The sequence below is a fragment of the Haemaphysalis longicornis genome, unplaced genomic scaffold (assembly GCF_048455015.1).
Source record: "Haemaphysalis longicornis isolate Haplotype H1 unplaced genomic scaffold, Haemaphysalis longicornis Haplotype H1 scaffold_3, whole genome shotgun sequence".
Classification (NCBI taxonomy): domain Eukaryota; kingdom Metazoa; phylum Arthropoda; class Arachnida; order Ixodida; family Ixodidae; genus Haemaphysalis; species Haemaphysalis longicornis.
The window spans coordinates 118,718,588-118,738,468 of NW_027526335.1; the positions used below are offsets into that span (position 1 = coordinate 118,718,588).

Consider the following 19,881-nt stretch of genomic DNA (forward strand, 5'->3'; position numbering starts at 1 on the left):
CTGGAGGGGCGCCACTGAAATCCCCCTAGCGGCCCGTCTAGGGGGGGGGGGGGAAGCAGCCTCGAGAGTCTCCGTCTCGCTCCCCAGTGTCGCCGCTTCTTTTTCGGCCCTCTCACGACTGAGATTTACCGTTTGTGGGCGTTGGAAATCCATTTTTCTGTGGAGCAGTCACTCTGTTCGCAAATGGGGTGTGTTTACGAGAGTTTAAATGGCCACTGACACAAAAATTTTGCATGTTGTTTTTTTTGTGTGTTGCGATAAGAAGCTAGTGACCTACTTATCACCTGTACAAACCTCATTTGCTTCAGCGTGCGGCGGTTGTTTAATTAGAGGAATTTTCAATACGGCCAGTCGCAGTTTCGGTTTCAGCGGGTGCCGCGAAGCAATGGATTTTGTGTGAACAAAGCTGACCACGTGACCATCGGAGGAATATCACAGAGCAGAGCTGCCGTAGCACTGTCGAATCCGCGTCGCCGGCAGTTTTTGCGAATGCCCCCACATATTGATCTCGTGAGCCGGTTCATTGAAAAGCGACCGTGGACGTGACGCAGGCGCTGCGAGTGCAAATGCTGCCGCGGCTAGAGAACGACGCGCGCTGCAGCCGGCCGGTCTGCCTACAGGTCCTCCTACCGATCTGTTCGGCGTAGCAGTGCGGCGGATATTCGATTGCCGCTCTCGTAAGCGGTGCAGATGACAATTTTTAATGCAACCCGCCATCGCATCATTAACTCCTTTCTCATATAGGCTGGCATAGTTGGGACCTGGGTCCAATTTCGCGCAGCGCAAACAAGCCTATCACTCGAGCTACCTGCGTCAGCCTGCGCCACTTCGCGGCCGTGGCCGCCGTCTGCGCAGCGACCGTGCGGCTCGCTCAGTGGGCTGTCCGTGTCTCCGGCGCGTTTTCGAGTCCAATGTAAATAAAAACTAATAAAAAATCAAAACATCCCCCTCGCGAGGGGCACGATCAAATGCAGAGCATTTCCGCGGGGGGCGTGCCTGCAAGTCTTATGGATTACGTATTGGTTGTTGTTGTTGTAATTGTTGTCTTCCAGCGTAGACATGGTCGATGAAGTCGATGGTGAAACGTGAAACGTGCCGTGAACCCCCTGCCGCGGCTATTACGCAACGTGGAGAGGCTACGACGCAACGTGGCGCGGCTATGACGCAACACAATCCAACACAATCCAGTTTAATCCAACCCAATCCAAATCCAATCCAAGCCAAGCGAAGCCAAGCCAAGCCAAGCCAATCCAATCCAATCCAATCCAATCCAATCGAATCCAATCCAATGCCCTTCGCGAGAGAGTGTTATAGCGCCGAAATCGCGCCACCACATGAACGCGAACCGAACGCGGCGAGAGAGGGTGTTGCGAGCGGAGAGAAGGCGAGGAGGACGCGGGGGAGAGGGCGCACCTGTGGCCGACGGTTGAATGAGTCAAGGATATAAGGCGCGTGCTAACCTTCCATTCTGTGTCGGCTCCGTGGAGCAGTCGGTAAAGTGTGTGTACCTTGCGTTCCGCCCGCAGAGTCGTGGGATCGAAACCTGGCGCCGGAAGGTATTATTTCTTTATACAGTGTAGAGTGGGGCCTACGTAGTGATGCGGACTACGGACGCCAACGCGGGTGACATCGTGAGTTACTAAAATGCTCTGCATTTAAAACAGAGTGCCTAGAATCGCTGTAGAACTTTGGTCGCGGCCAGCTGCCCCATGAGCCGACGAAACGCGGCGCCTCCGCCGCCAACGGTCGGGTACGTTCTTTCTCGAGAGCAGAAGCTCCGCCCTCCGGTTGGAGCGGCGAGCCGGCGGAAAACGCAGGTAGTCCATAAACGGCAAACACAAACTCGTGACGTGTTTGAATTTTTTTATGTACAAAATATCCAGGGGATGTCGATTGCGCGAGGTCCTCTGCTGGCTGCTCGGTTGCGTTTCGCACACTTGATTTCAAATATGTTCTAGGCTATATTCGGCGCTGATATTTTGCAGATGATGTAAGTGTGTTCACACCAATCTATCTCAGAAGTTATCTCGCCTTCAAAACTCTGTGTCAGTACCCCTTTAAATGTTTCTGACGCGATCTTATCGTGGGACATTCGGGCTGCATAAGCGCCAGGTGTGTTTCACAGGTCAGCGTCGAGGAACCGGAGTAGGCGTGGAGGTGTTTGTATTAACACTCCCCTGAAATTTACTAACAGTGTCTCCGTAACTAGCGTTTTCTCAGATTGTCGTGCTACGGCTATATACTACGATGTAAATCGGTTTTGTGCTCTTACATAATCTAGCGGAGCACTCATACCTTACAGCACTCCAGTTACTTTGCCAATATCATACTTCATATATTTATCACCACCATTTACAAGCCAGTGCGTCTTAATTTTGCGAACATTCAACGAAAGTACCATTGATAATTCAAAATTATACTCAGGGATCAGCACACGACAAAGGGTCATCTTGTCGTGAGATGAGCGCCCGTAAACATTTATATGCTACGTCCTCGTATATCCTCGTCGAGCAGAGCGCGGAGACGGGCTTAGAATGTAATCCGCGTCCGCGACTAAACTCTTCCAAACATCGTCATATGGCACGGAGCCTGAAAAGGCACAAACAAAAATCAGAGGGCCTTATCAGATACCACACTCTTCCAACGAGATCTTTTATCGCTTGGGAACTGCCTACCCTGTATACTTACAAAAATGCGTCCGCAGAACGATCAGCTGCTCGTTGAAGTCGACAAACAAAAGGAAAGTGAACGCGAGATTTGTGTGTGTGATTACTAAAACGTTCATTGCTTGATTTCGCTCCGCATTTGTACACAGCGTCCTCCTTCCCTCATCTGCCCCTCCCCCCATGTGTTCGCGAAATAGCAGTGCATTTCGCGCCTAGCAGGCCTGGTGAGTCCTACCTGGCTTAAGTTTCGACGACCGTCTTTAGCATATCAGAAGCTGCACTTGGTTTTTTTCATTCCCTTTGGAGCTATTCTGTTTGTTCCGCACAAGCACAGCGTTTATTTTTCCGTAGTTTCATTAACTTTCCTTGGTTCTTGCTACAAGGCGTGAGTGGGCGCATATTTAACCAAGCTTAGCCTTGTAGTATACTTAGCATTTTCGCATGGCTTATATTCTAATAAAAAGCATGTCATTTTCCGGGATTGGGTAATCACATCCCCGAAACATATTTTTCTGCGGCGTACAGATTCGAAACGAAGCCGCATTCGTTGTCCACTCTGCAAAATGAAGCCAACCTCTCACCGTGCCAGTATGAGGTCTAAACGAGGCTACAGTAGAATTCACTTGTGTCTGACGTATTCAGAGGTGACAGTGGTGAAATGCTGCTGCCGTCGCCTACGCCCTGAAAAGCGGCGACGAAGCGCGCAGAACCGCGTCCTCGGGTAGCTCTCGTTGGCGTTCGAGTACGCCACGAAGACGCAGTTGCTTTCTAAGGGGCCTAAAGGTACTCTTTGCTTATATACGTCACCATAGCAGGTTTATTGGGTGCGGAAATGCGAAAAGAAGCGAAACAGAACCAAAACACAGCACGTGCCCCTATCATCCACGCAGCGCAAATCCCGTAAACGCCGCGGAGAAGCGGCGACAGGCGGCGCTTCGATCGCGAAGCTCGAGGCCATGGAGGCGAATAGCCATTTTAACTTCCCGGCTAACGTATTGCGGGACCTACTTCAACCTGACTGAAACCCAACTAAAGAAAGTACGAACTTTACATTAGAAGCTCCTTCGAGTTGTTACCGGACTCCTTTAACACACCAAGCTAAACGACTAGTATACTTCTGCCTCGCTGCTACCGATTGAAGCAACACTAGAAGCTACCCGCAACAACCATCCGACCGTCGCGAACTCACCGTTCAGGGCCGCCACCTCATATTTTACTTTAGACACGAACTTTCACACTGGGCTCGTCAGCAGAGCCTTCTTCCACCCCAAACCCGTCTTGGCAATGGCTGTAACCGGCAAATTCCAAATCAAGATCGGGAAAATAGCGAAAAAGTTACATACGTCCAAGAAAGACGCTATCCCGCTTCCGTTACCTAATCGAACCAGGTACATTTTTCTCTACACTGGCACCTCTTTGGCATCTGGCGTATATAAATGCGGCATAGACCACGTCAACGACCCAAGCTTGACAGATTACATGGCGGTCTCCACTGAATAAAGAATCGACACACTCATAGAACTAAAAGCCATTCTATTGATCACCGCCCTGTTAAAAAGGGACTTTCCTTCCACGAAGAGAAAACACAATCCCTCCAAAGTCGTCATATATACTGACAATCTGGAGGCGATAAGCACAATGCACGCTCCTGATTCTAATGACCATATTTCCATTGCAATTAAACGACCCATCGACAACCTCAGAAATATACACGACACAACAATTATTATAGGCGCCATGCGCTGGTATGGTGGCGACACCGGTGCCTGAACAACTAGCGCCCCCTACGGCCACTGGTGGTATTTATGGGATGTTGACATCGCTTGCCCGCTGCCCGCACTGCCCATTCTACGATGCGACGAATGATTGCTCAAATCAGCGGGCTCGTTTCAGTGATTTTTTTTTTGAGAGATAGGAAATATTGACACGTGGTTATATAAGAAAACCGCAAAATGTCGCCAGCTACACGCCGCAAACGATGTTCACTGCGTCCGGGAGGAGCTAGCGAGCGCAACGGAGCCGTCCGGTGTTTCCGGTAATAGCGTTGGGCACAAAACAGGCGGGGCCCTGGGCTACGACACTTAGTTAAAGGCGGGTACAGAGAACGGTTGTGAGTTCTGTTCTAAAGTCGCGGCTCACGCATCCTTGCACTCTATTATGGGTTCAGAGAAATCAAGCGAAGTAGTCGGGGAAACCTGCACGCCCAAGGCCGGGTGCCACGGCTTGTGTAAACATGCTGATACAGTTGCTATGTTCTTCAACTCGTAACTGTGAACACCGGGCAGGTAATGCCCAATTTTAGCACCGGTATCAACGCTGGTGTTCCCTCTGTCTGCACCAACGAAATGTTAGTCGTATAGAGTTGGCCGTGATATCTGTGTCAAATTTGCAGCCGCTGAGGTCGCACGGGCAATAGCTCCGCGCGTACATGTAGGAAAGGGGAAAGCAGCGATGAGCACCATAACACAGAAGGGGAATAAGCCATACAGATTGTTAAAGCATAAGCGAAACGTAATACTAAAATGCCGGGGTAAGTATAAGCTCAGCGACAATAAGAAAACGACACACACCGCAACTGCTTCAAGAAGATTGACGCGCATATTTATGGCCCATTGGTTTAGCTGCGGTAGTTGCCTGTGAAATCCCAGCAGTCTCGTGTCAACCGCTGCACTGCGTCATATTCGGTAGCACTCGGGGAGGATTGCTGGGCAGCATGCTGTCGCGCGGTATTGATTCCCGACGAAGTTAGCGTTGCCTATGTAGTTTCGCCGGGCACAGGCCTTCAAAGCTGATAGCTGGCGTGCACAGAAAAAAAGATTCCCCAGTATAAACCACATTCACACAAAACAGCAAAACGACCACGTCGCACTTTGTGGTTTCATCGCTGTCGCCTTTCCGCTTCATTTCAAGAGAACCAAGATAAACTATTTTTTCGGCAGCCTACTGGCGTCGTTTTTAAATATGTTGCAAAGCCGTAGACCGAGCAATAGACCGAAAGACGCACAATTATCTCGACTTTTTCGCAACGACTGCGGAATCTCTGCCCCGTAGAGCCGCTCCTTCTGGCTAACCAGCGTCCGATTTTTGATGCCGCCGCTTGTCGGTGGCGCTGCGGCCGCGCTCGAAACGCCGGAGCACGGAGCCTATGTAGAATGAACCCCGGGCCACTAGTCCAACAACGGAATGATACGGCCCATCGTATATCTGTGGCGGAAATCGCATGATCATGCAATTTCCGCCCCGCTTCCCGAACCTGCCCTCCACATTTCGATCGTTACGGCGCATATTCGAAAAATGCGGCGATGTCGTCACCTGAAAGGAACAACCCCAAAGCTAGGCTCACGATTGCCCGAAGACATCCCGTGAAGCCTGCAGGTTTTTCTGCACAAGGGCCGCTCCGATACAGCAGTCACTCCTGATGTCCGCGAGCGATAGACCTGGTACCTGCGTTTTAGCAGAAAGCCGTCACGGCACCACGATTGTTTCCCTCCTGCCATTCTCGGACCTGTGTGCAGTGCCAACCGACCCACTATACACCACTTTCTTTTCGACTGTGCCGGATTGTCAGAGGAACGCCGTAGGTGTCTACCTCTTCACTTCAGGTCCCATCAAGCATAAATAATGCCTTTGAATGACGTGAAATAATTCTTAATGAACCTTTGGAAATTTTTGGGCCCACCGGTCCAGCAAAAATTACTTAAATTAAGTGGTCCTTGCACGGGACGAGCAAGCGTATAGGGATTCCACCCCATCCGCCTACTGGTTCATTTTTCCTTCCTCTTCGTCCACCCCCGGCACGAGGCGTTCGATTTCTCCCTTCTAAATAGATTCATTCGTAAATTCATATGGGCCATCAACGATAAGCAAGTTCAATTTTTTTCGGAAAGGCCAAGTTCTTCGGAAAGGCAAGAGCAGCAGGCATGGCCATAGTGACTTCCGACGACATTAAACTATCTAGAACTAAGCACATCTCGGAGCGTCTAGCATTCAGGTGTAAGGGGATCCATTATTGGCGGTGAGCGCGAACACAGGCGGCGCTGCGAAGCGCGCCTCCGTGACGTCAGCTTAGGGATTCTCGCGTTTGTCGTCTGCTTCACTCAGGATCGCTCTCCCTGCTGTTTCTTTGCGCTCGGTCAACGTCTGATGCTTGTCCGCACCAGAATTGGCGTGTGGGTAACTTTTTATCATAATAATAGGCTTAAAATCGCATACACTAGCTCATGGTGTCAATGAAAGTATAGCTTTGGATACCGCTACGGGAGAAACATTGCCGGCGCCACCCCATTCCTTGCGAAGCCGGTCCTGTGCGGAGCGCGAAGAGTCGGAGCTAGGCGTCAGCTTCTCATGTAAGCATTCGAAGAAAAGGAACAGTCAGCTTCTAATAACGGACACCAGCGAAAATGGAAGACCAAAACAAATTCTAGGCCTTCAGCGCTGTCGGCTTTGGCAGAAGGCATCACGATTCCCGGTAATCATATGTAAGGTAAAACAGTTTTTGCAACCTTGCCGAACGCTCGAACGCGTTTTTGTCACATCACTTTACGTTGTCGAGGCATGAGTTTGCCGACATGCACTATAGACTGCAAAAACTGTAGGTTGAGTGCCAAATAACCCAGTGTGTATATACGCGCGTGCTGATTCTATACCAGGAATCTAACCAGTATGGAGGTTTATTGAGCAAAACGAGTCACGTCTTTGTTAATTTTATAGTAACACATATATGTTTGTTAAGACCTGGACTGATATTTCGGGACATTTTGCACAGCCATATCTTCCCGATATTCGGATATGCGTTATAGGAAAACTGCACTCAAGAGGAGGAGGAGGAGGAAGAGGAGGAGGGGAAAACTTTGTTTAACAATTAAATCGATCTGGTTAGTGGGCCGGGTCCTCAGTCCAGGACAAGAGAGTAAAAGTAATTTTCTTCAAATCATAGCGCCATCTCGAGTGGAATAGTATTTGTTCTTCGCGCCTGGAAGGGATGAAAAGCAATAAAGAGCTACTTGGAATTCTTCTTTGGTTTCGAGTGTTGTAATATATGCAGGTATACTATTTATTACGTTAGTTAGCGAGTATATCATGCCTTCAACACAGTAATCATGTCATCATTGTTCGAGTTGAGAGTCAGTTCGTTATGATAACGATATAATTACGATAGAAATTCGGAGCACAAAAGACGCCTTCGAGTACTGTGGACCACGTTGTTTAGGGCGCGATCGCGGTGGCGTAGCACAAACCTTCTCATTGTATTTGCATGTGAATAAACAAAGCACGCTGCGGATATGCACCTTGTTGCACGCAGCCATAATGAAATCCAATTTGTGAAGGGAATATATGCCATACAAAATGAAGGAAATATCCACACGACCTTTGTGAGGCTCCCAAACATCCCGAAACCTCCTAATAAGAAGTTGGTGACGGCGCAGAAAAATTAATGCGTTGGGCAGAAAAAAAAAGCAAGAAACATTAATCCGATACAAGACAACAACGAAAGAAACAGAAGAAAGCCACTTTATTTCCTGCTGTGCGATGAGCGTGTAGAGGCCGCTGCTTGGTACGTAGTAATAGACTGTTGAGCCTTCATAGGAGCATCTCAAAAATACTGCAGGGAAGCCTACGCATTTTGAATACTTATCGAGAAGAAGAAAGGACGAGTTACACACGATCTTCTGACCGATACTCTGAAGAAAGTTGTTCTCTATCTCTTCGTGTGTTGCAAACTTGTGGGGGATACAGCTTCAAAATATTCAGATGCGTCAGAAGGTGGCAAAATAGCTGAGTCGCTAGAAATACGCTTTTTAACGCACTACAGCAACGAAGGGGGCGATTTCTAGCCCAGACACTGTTGCCCCTCACAAGCGGAGTGTAGCAGACGACAGCGGCGCGAATCCCTAAGCCGACGTCAGAGCTAGGGGGCGCCACTCAAAGATCTCACCGCCAATAGCGTCTTCATGCCAAGGGACGTAGTTCGAGACTAGCTGCCGCCGCAGTTATATTTTTAACTTTCTAAGTTTAACTAATTTTTATGGCTTTGGTTAGATTTTGGTGTTTTAAACAATTGCTTTGCGTTCGTTGGGTCATATTACGTTAGATTAGCTAGATTAGGTTGGCTTACCTTGGTTTACATTAGGTAGAGCGGTGTAGGGCCAGACGCGGCCTTTTATTTTGCGAAACGCTGGTGGACGTCGACATGGTGGAGTGATTGTTGTACCGTCATGCGGCACAGCCTATCCGCAAACGTAAAGTCACCGGTCTCGCTAATCGAGGCGGTGGTGAATTGAGCAACCTACTCGGAAATTGTTCACACTTTGGTTAGCTCCATTGAGTAGCCCATAGCGTCGCATTTTGTGTGTGCCGCGTTGCCTAAATCGTCGGTTATCAACGTATGAAGCGCGAGAGTTGCCTCAATGAGATGGGTGTCCGGCTCAAATCCTTCGGCAGATCATCGCGTCACCGTACAGCGGTCTGTCTGTGGGTATTTTAAAGAACGGCTACGAACCACCCGGACGCTCTTATCGGCGCTCTAGCATAGAAACACAGTTTAACCGGGTGCACTGTCAATTGGGCGATCTCTCGACAACAAAGAGTTGCGGGTACGAACATGATTTCTATTGGAATATTAGGCTTCGGCGCATTACTTCTCGCTTAGTTGTTCAAGCAATGCTGTGGGTGGATGTGCTGAGGTCTATGGCAATGGGAACATGTGAATCGGCCATGATCCTGCGCCTGTCATCATTACTGCCCCTCCCCGACCCCCCCCCCCCCCCCCATTAGGTATTACAGAATGGGCTTGGTGCGTTGAAATCGTAGCCAAAGTGGGAAATGTAATTGTACTTCTCAGGGCAGCCGGCATCGCCTCCGGCCAGTCCACTTAAAGTGTTTGGTTCGAATTCTGCGTGGCTAATCGACCTTGCTAATCCACCTGAGTGGGGGATTAAGATGAGGCGAACATTACAGTTCAGCAAAGTTGTCGTTTGGGCTGGTTGGTACACACTTTCGGGGATTTAGAATCACTGCAATAAGAGAAGGGGTCGAAAACGGAAAGAGAAACAATTGAAGTGTCGTAACCGGTCATTGAGGCGGCGTTTGGTCTGCCCACTGTATTGCCTCCGAAACGAAACTGTGAGACCACATCGGGTGAAGGGCAGCCTAGCCCAAATTTTGCGATAGATCTGGAGCTTGGATTGGCATGTAGTGCGGAAAACTGACAATCGGTGGGTCACCGGAATAACGAAGGAGCCACAGAGAGACGGGAATATAAGTAAGCGATGACCGATACCTTAATGAAGAGATTATCGAGGTAAGGAAATTTGGTGGCAAGGAATGGATTCGAAGAGCGCAGGGGGGATGCAGTTATAAATTTCCATGGGAGGAGCTTTCATTATACAGTGTACATAAATAACCTGATGTTGATGCTGATGACGACATTTGAAAATCCTTCGCTGTTATAATGCTTTATCCCCATTTTGTTGAGCAGCAGGACGAAAAGAAGGAAAAAGTTTCGAAGCGAAGATGATAAAACAACTACGCTTAGAAGAAGAGAGCTTCATACCATATTCTGTTTACCTGATAATTATTTTCGATGCTGAGTAGAAAGGAGTTCAGAGTCAGGGGCGATGGGACAGAGAAAGACGCCGTGACGTTTTCAGCAATCTACGAATGAGCTGCTCAGAAATGTGTGGCGTGTGCGCATACACTCTGCGGCAGCAGATACTCTAATTATCATCACTATCATCATCCCTTATTATGATTCGCCTCACGCTCAGCCTGTAGGCAGGAGGAAAACAACGCAACCTAAATGTGTGAGGTAACCCTGCCTCGACGGCCGGACTGCATAATCGGGTGCCGCGTACGAAAACAGCTGCTAGACGTCACCGAGCACGGCGAAGCGGCTTCTTGGCGCGTTGCCATTGCCCACTGGATAGACGCCGCACGAGAACAGTCCGTGCGATCACCAGCGCGGGGAGTAAGGCAGCAACAAGTGAAGCCTACCTGGAGTTGACGCTGTGATCCTGCACAGGTGAGGGTTGCTAACAAAATTTGTATTAGTTTAGGCGTACAAGCAGCGCATACTTCTCCCAAACGTTTTCAGATTGGTCATGAGGTGGCTGATTTTCAGTGGCTATGCTTGTCTGTATTTTCGCAGAAAGTACTTCTGGGTGCGTTTGTTGGCCTTTTTATTGTGGAAACTGGCACTGCGGATGCGTTCCTTCACAAAGAGAAAAGATAGGCAATGATTGAAAGATTTCAACCTGCACGTTTTGCAGTTGGTTCAAAATGGCTCAGCTGCGGTGCGGATGCGTTCCTTCACAAAGAGAAAAGATAGGCAATGATTGAAAGGTTTCAACCTGCACGTTTTGCAGTTGGTTCAAAATGGCTCAGCTGCGGTTGAATTTTTTCGAGTGGATTTTTACATGGAAAAGAAACGCTATAAGGTACGGGCAACTTGTTTCGACAGACAAGCTTGAAAACTGAATACAGTGTTTATTGCCAAAGTTTTACTTTTCGCTATTGAAGAGAAATATGAAAGGAAAGCTTCACGTGCGCAAAAAATATTTAAATGAGTGTTTCGCAGTGGACTTCACTTTAGAAAAAAACAACTGCCTCGGGATACTATTAGTTGTGATCGCTACTTACATTGCGTTTCACACAATGCTGTTCACATAAAGGCACCCGTCGTCTGCAGCATGAATGGTTCTTCTGTGTTTTGTTTTCACACTTGTATATTATTAATTTGTTTGAACTGAATGCAATTATCCGAATTCTGGGGCGTAACGGCAGTACATTGGGCTCAGTCATTAATTTGGTATCTTAATCAAGCTTTGTTCAGAATTGCTTTTTCAAGTTTTCTTCTTATTTTTCTATTTTCATGCCTTAATTCTCAACTTCAATTTCCACGCAAATCGAAATTGTTAGACAAAAATCTCAAGCCTTCTTCCCGTCCCATCGATACATAGGTTACAGTAGCACAAACTTCTGTGTGCAGCTTTGAGGGAAGTTGAAGACATCGATATCGTAATAATTTTCTGCCTCAGAATTAGGAATTTGATTAGCCTAATGTAAAACTTGCAAAGTTATGGTTGCTTTGTTAACATGCAGTAGCGGCGATAGCTGCATCGAGGGTGAGTTTTGGGTTACTGAAGCTTTTTTTCGTGTGTCAAAGGTGCTTAGCTCGAAGCATCAGAAATATTTCTTGATGCTAAAAAATAGCAGGCATTCAGGTTTCGTTGTGACCTTCACTCATTTTCCGTGCACAACCTCTTCGGCACCCGGTGCAAAATTAATGGTGGTGTTTTCAGGTGTCATTTGCTGGTAAGTTCCGTTATGCGGGCGTTCTTGATGTCAATTGCAATAACTCTGGCCGAAATACGTCTGTCTTTACTTCATTTTCGAAATGCGGATCGATTATTGACACTGCTAGAAAAAAGTTGCGTATGCAGAAGGCAGGCGAGTTCTGTGAAGTCGAAATATTTTGAGCAATGAGAGGGTTGATTGATTGATTGATTGATTGATTGATTGATTGATTGATTGATTGATTGATTGATTGATTGATTGATTGATTGATTGATTGATTGATTGTGGGGTTTTAAGCGCCGACTCTGCACAGGCAACGAAGCGCGCCGTATAGTGTGGGGCTCCGAACCACTTTTCACCGCCTTGGGATGTTTAACGTCCCGGAATTCTCGAACAAACGGGCGTTTTGGCTTTTCACCTTCACCAAAAAAGCTCTCGCCGCGTCCGGGAATCCAACTCGCGTCCTTGGGTACAATGAGAGGGGTTTGTAGAGTTGCTAACATACCTTTTAACGACTACCCCCCAAAATAAATTTGCTTCGTACTCAGCTTGCAACTCTTTTTTTTATTTATCAACTCCGCCTAGCGAATAGCCCACGTTGTTCATGCACCGTTTTGAAAGAGTTCGCGCTAAGCAGGTGTACGTCAATGTGCTTTTCACTGCGAAGCTTTTTGCCTCTACCTCTCAGCAGCCAAGGAAATTTTCGTGCCTGCTTCAGCAGAAAACTTCCAGGGCAAATGAAAGAAATGACTGGCACCGCCAGGAATTGAACCTGCACCCGCATATAGGAACGGCGCGAGAGCCCGTCGTCTTAGCGACTCAGCTACGCCCACATAAGAAGACGGGGAGACAGACGGTGTACTCAACGAGCATTGCGGCGGGTCTACACCTCCACTCGCGCTCATTCAAATCCCTAGTGTGAAGTGCAAATCACATAATGTATATGACGGTCTTCACGTGGTCCGGATTAGGGGTGAACTGAACAGAGTATGATGAGGGGGAGGGCCAGGAGGGCACTATTTGGCGGCGACGCATGAAAGAAGACTAAGGGGGAGGCAGCGAGAGAGATGACGCCATAGCCGCACGTGCCGCTCCCTTATCACCTGTCAGCAGATGCTCCTCTCCGTTTTTTCACGGCCGTCGCCGCTGTGTTCGGACGCCACCCTATCGAAAGTTAAATAACGGCTGCCAGAGTCTCTGGTTTCACTCTTTGTAGAGCTATGTGTGTTAATTCAAGTGACGTCGCATGGGTGGTAGCTGTGGGTGTCGTTCACAGCTTCGGAGTCCAACCACCTTCAGAGCGTGTATTGGAGGCAATGTTTTCTTTAAATATTTACCTTTTTTCTTTCAGTTTATAAATTAGTTCTCCGCGCCGCGTCGTGACGGCTAGGTTTGTTGGTTCAGCTAGCTCTATGCACCGTCTTCGCCGGGAAGCATTCTTGTCGCTCATGCTTGTACTGAAGGGAATGTAGAGGGCTCAGTTCGTTTGTAAAGGTTGGGCGAAACATTCAGGCAGCCACGCTGTGTTTTGTTCTTGCGAATATACGATATAAAGAAGGTGGTGTGAAGTATCGTACACGGGCAACGTGTTATCGACCTGTTTGTGCCATTGCCAGCATGCTGTGAGGCGATGAAGCAAAAAGGATGATAAACAGGAAGCAACCAAGGAGAGGAGCAAACAGAAGGACTTGAAGAAGAGGAAGGGGATGCGCGGAGAGCTAATATTACGATGTCTTAACTCGAAGAAAGCGCGCCGTCTCAAGGCTAGACCGAAAGTCTACGAAGATCCCGCCGCCCCCAAAAAATGTGATGACTCGACATCACGTGGGGCTATAGCGCTATCAGAAGTATCTGGATTCATGTAGGGTGCAAGGTCTGCTTGCACAGAGAGAAGACTAACATCAATACGAATTTGGCTCAAGGACACATAGAGCCGCGTATGGTGCGGGTTGTGACAGCCGTAGCAAAACGCCCCTTTTGTTTATTAACCGCCGTTGCAAGCCGACACCTCCTTCATATCTTCCCTGATAGCGCGCTGTTTTCCTGAGCTGCCCCAGGAGTAGCCTTGACACCATCACCATCCACCACCGACTAACTTGAGAATAAGGTTTTTCCAGCTTCAGCTGTGCTTCATTTTTGCGACGCATTTCTGTTTTGGGCTTCGGATGAGGCCAAACCGGTTAAGCTTTGAGGTAAACTTTAACGCGGAAAACTTATTGCCGAGTACCCTCACAGCCGGGGGAGTGTAACGCCCTACTTTCGCACAAAAATTCAGTACATGCGGAAGTGACCCATTTTATCGTTATAATAGCGTAAGTGGGGATAATTAGCCGAACAAAATTTTGAAAACCAAAAAATAAAAAAAAAACAACTTTTGCTGGAAGCGTGTGGCAGAATAAAAAATATGCATCTTAAAAATATCCGAGCAACGAAGAATACATAAAACAATGCCGCAAAACAACGTTAGAACTGCGAATAAAAATGAAGGAAGCTCTCACCAACACGCAAAACGTGAAGTTAGCGAGCTGTACGCAATTTTCACGCCCATCACGAAAGTTTAAGCCCGCAGTTGCAGACAATTTCCTTCTTTTTCGCTGCCGCGACCACCTTTACTCCATCATTGTTGCTATAAGTGTGAGCTTCCTTCACTTTTCTGGAAGTGATACTCATTGGACATCACCTTGGAAGGGCGTGCGCGCTATGCCATGTCGTCCTCGTTCCTAGCAAGTGTTGCCACGCTTACGGCGAACGCTGGAGTTTTTTTTTAGTTTGTCCAACTTCCATAAGTGGGTACGCTTGGCTTGACAAATGTGCGCCAGGGACGCTGGGCGGTCGCAGCAAGGCACGCACACACGAGCACTTCCAATTTTCTTTTTTTAATGGCCGGGTGGTCACCGCAATCTTGGCCAACCTCCCTAAGTGGGTATGCTTGTCTTGACAAAGATGCGGCGGGGACGCTGGGCGGTCGTCGCGAGGTACGTACATACCAGCACTCAACATTTTCATGGTTTTGTTAACTGCTCGGCGGTCGACGCGATGCCCGTGCTGACGTGCGCGCTCGGCAATTTCTTAGCATTTTTAAATGCGGGCACGATAAACTACGATTTCCTAACAAGCTTTGCTGTTACAAATAGCGAAACTAAGAAAACCATTTGACGACCTGCGTATTCACAAAAACGCAGAACTGGCGGAAGTAACACACTTATCGTTATAATGGCGTAAGTGAAGACAATTGGTCGAACAGAATTTTGAAAAATCAAGAAATTAAGAGAAGAAAACAAAAGTTAGCAGAAAAGAACTGAAAAATAGAAAATATGCATTTTATACATGTCCTCCAAAACAATTAGACAAACTGAAAATTCCCAGTAAAGAACGCAGCATCAAAACTGCAGCTTTACAAAACCGTTGTCCGCCCGAAGATTGAATACGCCTCTCTTGTATGGGATCCGCATTCCGCCAATTTCTCCAACCTTGAAGATATTTAATATAATTTTTCTCCAACCTTGAAGATACTTGTTTAATTTTTTCCAACTTTCCCGGTCATTCAGGGTCACTATTATGAAAAAAATCACAACTACCTGATCTTGCAACCCGTCGTATGATATCCCGCCTATGGGTTTTCTATAAAATATTTTACACCAATCAGACCCTAAAGGCATCCTTTTTTCAGTTCCATTACACATGTCCTCACGCATTGATCATCCGCTAAACGTTGGTTAGCCAATCTCCCGAACAGACGTCTACCTTAACTCGTTTGTTCCAACGCAAGCTTGCAGTGGAATCACCTTCCAGCCTTCGACGTCTCCATCAGCGGTGCTGCGCACTTCAAGTCCGCAGTCAGCAATAACTTTTCGTAACTGCTGCGCTGTTTTTTGTTGTTGTTGTTCTCCTCTTCTTATTGTTTATTATTGTACGCGTACTTTCTGTAACACTTCACGGCTCTGAGTGTAAATAAATGAAAATGAATGAAATATGAATAAAAAATCACAAAAATGGGCCAGCTATGCCCTGAGCCTGGCATCTCAGGAAAATCCCATAATTGGTGAGGTAAAGGCACCAAATAGCTACAATGGGATACATTAACACAACAGGAGCAAAGAAACAGAAGAAAACGTAGAAACAAAACAAAAAGAGAACGCAATGTCTCGGCTACTGATAGTCAAGCCTGTCTGTAAAGAGCTCACACTTTACACAAGCGCCATAAGAATGCTCGACATTAGTGGACAATTCTCTGAACTTCTGCATTTTTTGCATCGCTTTACTTTGTGTTCCATTTGCTGTGAGGGTGAATATTCTGTTCCCATTTTTGAACATAGCCTAATGCAGGTTTCTTCCGACGGCCCCAACCCCTGCACACGCCACGCTCCCCTATTAAATTATTCTGCACCATCTGGCACTCGCAACAAGACAAGCTGCTATTAAATTTCGGAGAGCTTAGCCTTCAAAGTGTAGAAAACGGACGGAAATGCACCTCCAAAGTCAGTATCTATCTAGCGGGAAAGGCCATAGCGTTTATCGGACTCAGTCTCAGAGATCCATGGATACGCAAAGCGGACTTAAGGAAAAAACAAAAGTGAAAGCACGTTAGTCAAGGCACGTGCGCAATTAAGGAAACGCTAAAGCAACAGCCGCTCTAGAAGGCCAGAGGAAAAAAACTGCAGCCGACGTTACATCTGTTTAGCAGGATTTGAGTACGGGAAATTGCAACAGCACCATGGCATGAACTTTAACTGCTACAGGTTGCGGCACTCACTTGTGCGAGACACAGCGACATGGCATGCGAGGGAAGGTCTCAAAACGGAACCTTCTGGAGTGCGCCGAATAGACGCGGCAGTTTTTAAAGACGATAGTCTTTCTTAGGCTACCTAAACCCAGCCACTTTTTTTATTTGCATCGCCGTTCCCAGAGATTGGATGGCTCAAGCCACCAATTACGAACGGAATGAGAGTCTTTGCCTAGAGGAGCGCTTGAAAGCCAGATATGTGGCGAGGATAGGTCTCACACTGAGGTTCATTCGCCCGCGTAGATCCCTACCCGTATACCTTCGCTAATCCAGCTTTCTCTTGAAAAGAGAATTTACTGGTTTTGCTATCAACATGCTGCGAAGGTGTCATTAAGAGAAAATACAAGTTTGGCTGATTAAAAATTGGCCGCGTATCTGCTCCTTTTGCTGCAAATGTCGTCAAAAGACGATAGTTTTTGTAGACATTTGCCAAGGAAATGTCCTTATTTGCTTTCCCGCTCACGTCTCATGCTGTTCATGTACCGTCGCGCTCATCCCAAGGTAAACACACTAAAGGTTTGCGCAAGGCGATTTGAATTTACCGCGTTTCACTGCTACAGGCCGGGTTGCTCGATGCCAGCGCTGCAGTACGGCGGAGATGCGCGTGAATGGAGGCGGCCGACTACAAGGTTTATAGAACCGCGTGGCCGTGCTCCACGTGCGTTCTAAGCAGAACGTGGAACCTAGCTAGTGGAACCTTTCGTTGATGCTGCCGTGTCATTTTTAATATGCCGCCAGGAGGCGCCGGTTTTCTGCAGTAGATGTGGAATATCATTTGTTATCGAAAAACCAAGCATCCATGAATTTTTTAATAAACGAACACTGTAAATATCACTTGTGTACTAATTTCCTGTCTTATATTTGCGTAATGTCTTGTTCTTGTTCAACAAAGTTGACAAGTATTAACATATAAACCGGGCTTAGACGTTTACATTTGGCTGTGAGTATATACGACTATTGCGCAATATCAATTTTACTTTGGTAGGGTGGCTGAATCGAGTTACAGACAGACAGACGGACAGACAGACAGACATACAGACAGACCAAAATTTCTGAGTTTAAGTAGCCCAAGAAAGACAATCGTCTTTAAAAAGACTGATTTGTCCTGATAACAACGATATCAACTGTATCACAAACTTCATAAAATAATGGACATCTTAAGGAAAACAGCTGAAGCAGTCGAAACTCCGCAGCCACTTTGGTGGTCATAATTGAGGCGGCCGACGGCCTATACCAGTGCCAGGAATCATGACTAGACATTATAGTGGGGCCTGCAGTTCCGTTTTATCGTAGCACTTGAACACGAACGTGCCATTAAAATCATTGCCATTATTGCCATTGCCACGAACGTGCCATTAACAAAAAATGTTTTTACTGCGCTCCCATAATACGTAACGCCTGACGATATTACGTCCCCCTAACGCGAAATTTTTAAGTTCTTAATATTTTTGCGTAGTTTGGTTCAAACGCGTCTTAGCGGATGGAATGGAGCTGAACTAGTTATCAAAGGCCAGCTGTTTCAAAGTGAACAAAGTTGTGTTTTGTCTTCATGTTCCTTCATATCCTCATGTTCATAGACGTAATGAAAAATAAGTCAAGAAATGTGTCGTGTTCTACTGTATCTGCTAGTAACAGGTATTGCAGAAAAGTTTTGTATATATTGTATAACTTGTGATTCCCCTAATTGGAAATGTAGAATTTTTTGTATGTTTCTCATTTTACTTATTTTTTTTCTCTCTGTATATTTGCTTGAAGCGTGTCCTCATTGTGGACTCCTCTGTTGTGAACTCCAGAGGGTCAGGCGCCCTCGTCAGGCATTCAATGCCTTTAGCTCCTTCCCCGTTAGCAGGCATTGTAACACCGTCTGCTGTAAAATAGTCTTCTTCTTATTCTTCTTCTTCTTTTAAAGGAGGGTGCAAAGCTGCATCAGAGAAGGATTGGCCACCCTGGTGTAGCAATACCCACAACCTCCCGTGAATACACTAATTAACCCCCGGCACTCAGTCTCAGTGGCTGCGAAGCAACTGACCACGGCCGCGGTCAGACCAGTGACGCAGCCGAGGGGTCTTAGAATCCCTGGTGCCTGGCAGGCCGCCATTGAATCTGAACCTGGCAACGTTTATCACGAGAACTTTATCTAGCGAGGCGAGTCTAGAGGTGTTGTTCGAGGAATTGTAGGGCATTGAATGGGATGTCTTAGGGCTCAGTGAGGTTAGGAGGACAGAGGAAACCTTTATGGTGCTGAAAAATGGACACTTCCTATGTTACCGTGGTCTAGTGGACAGAGGAGAACTGGGAGTGAGATTTCTAGTCAATAAAAGCATAGCTGGAAACAGACGAATACTATAGCATTATTGAAAGGGTAGCCGGTGGTGTAATTAGGCTGAATAAGAGGTACAAATTAAAGGTGGTACAGGTCTACGCGCCTACATCCAGCCACAATGACCACCTAGTGGAACGCTTCTATGAAGATGTGGAACCGGCAATGGTTAAAGTACAAACACAGTTATGGGAGACTTCAATGCTAAACTAGGCAAGAAGCAGGCTGGAGACAAGGCAGTTGGGAACTATGGTCTGGGTTGTAGTAATAACAGGGGGGACCCACCAGTCGAGTTCGCAGAACGGAATAATCTATGCGTCATGAATACCTTCTTCTGCAAACGGGAGAGCCGGAAGTGGACGGGGAGGAGTCCGAATGGGGAGCATAAAAATTAAATAGACTTCCGATAACCCTGCTTCGTGCAGGATGTGGAAGTGCTCAGAAAAGTAACGTTTAGTGACCACCGTATGGTAAGATCTCGAGTTATACTAGATTTGAGGAGAACCGTAACAAGCTAGTACGAAAGAAGCCGATGAATGAGCTAACAGTAATACGTAAAGTTGAAGAATTTGGGATCGCGCTGCAGAACCGGCATTCAGCTCTTACCAAGGAAGCAGATATTACGACGCAGGAAGCCAGCGACAATCTTACAGTCATTATCACGGAGTGTGAAGTAGAAGTCGGGGTCGCAATGGCTAGACAGGAGCATACTGGTAAACTTTCCCAGGACACAAAATATTTAATTAGGAAACGGCAAAAATAACAATATCTACCCCAGCTGACAGAATCGAACTAGCCGAGCTTTCGAAGTTAATCAA

General features: G+C 47.1%; 1 protein-coding gene across 1 annotated transcript in view; it reads left to right on the forward strand.

Annotated features, from left to right (window-relative positions):
* The first annotated feature begins 10,535 nt into the window (after positions 1-10,535).
* Positions 10,536-19,881, forward strand: part of LOC144175041 (retinaldehyde-binding protein 1-like) — a 42,893-nt gene continuing 33,547 nt past the window's right edge. The window contains exon 1 of the mRNA XM_077704074.1: positions 10,536-10,686. The gene's annotated coding sequence lies outside the window, so the exon portion shown is untranslated. The remainder of the gene's footprint in view (positions 10,687-19,881) is intronic.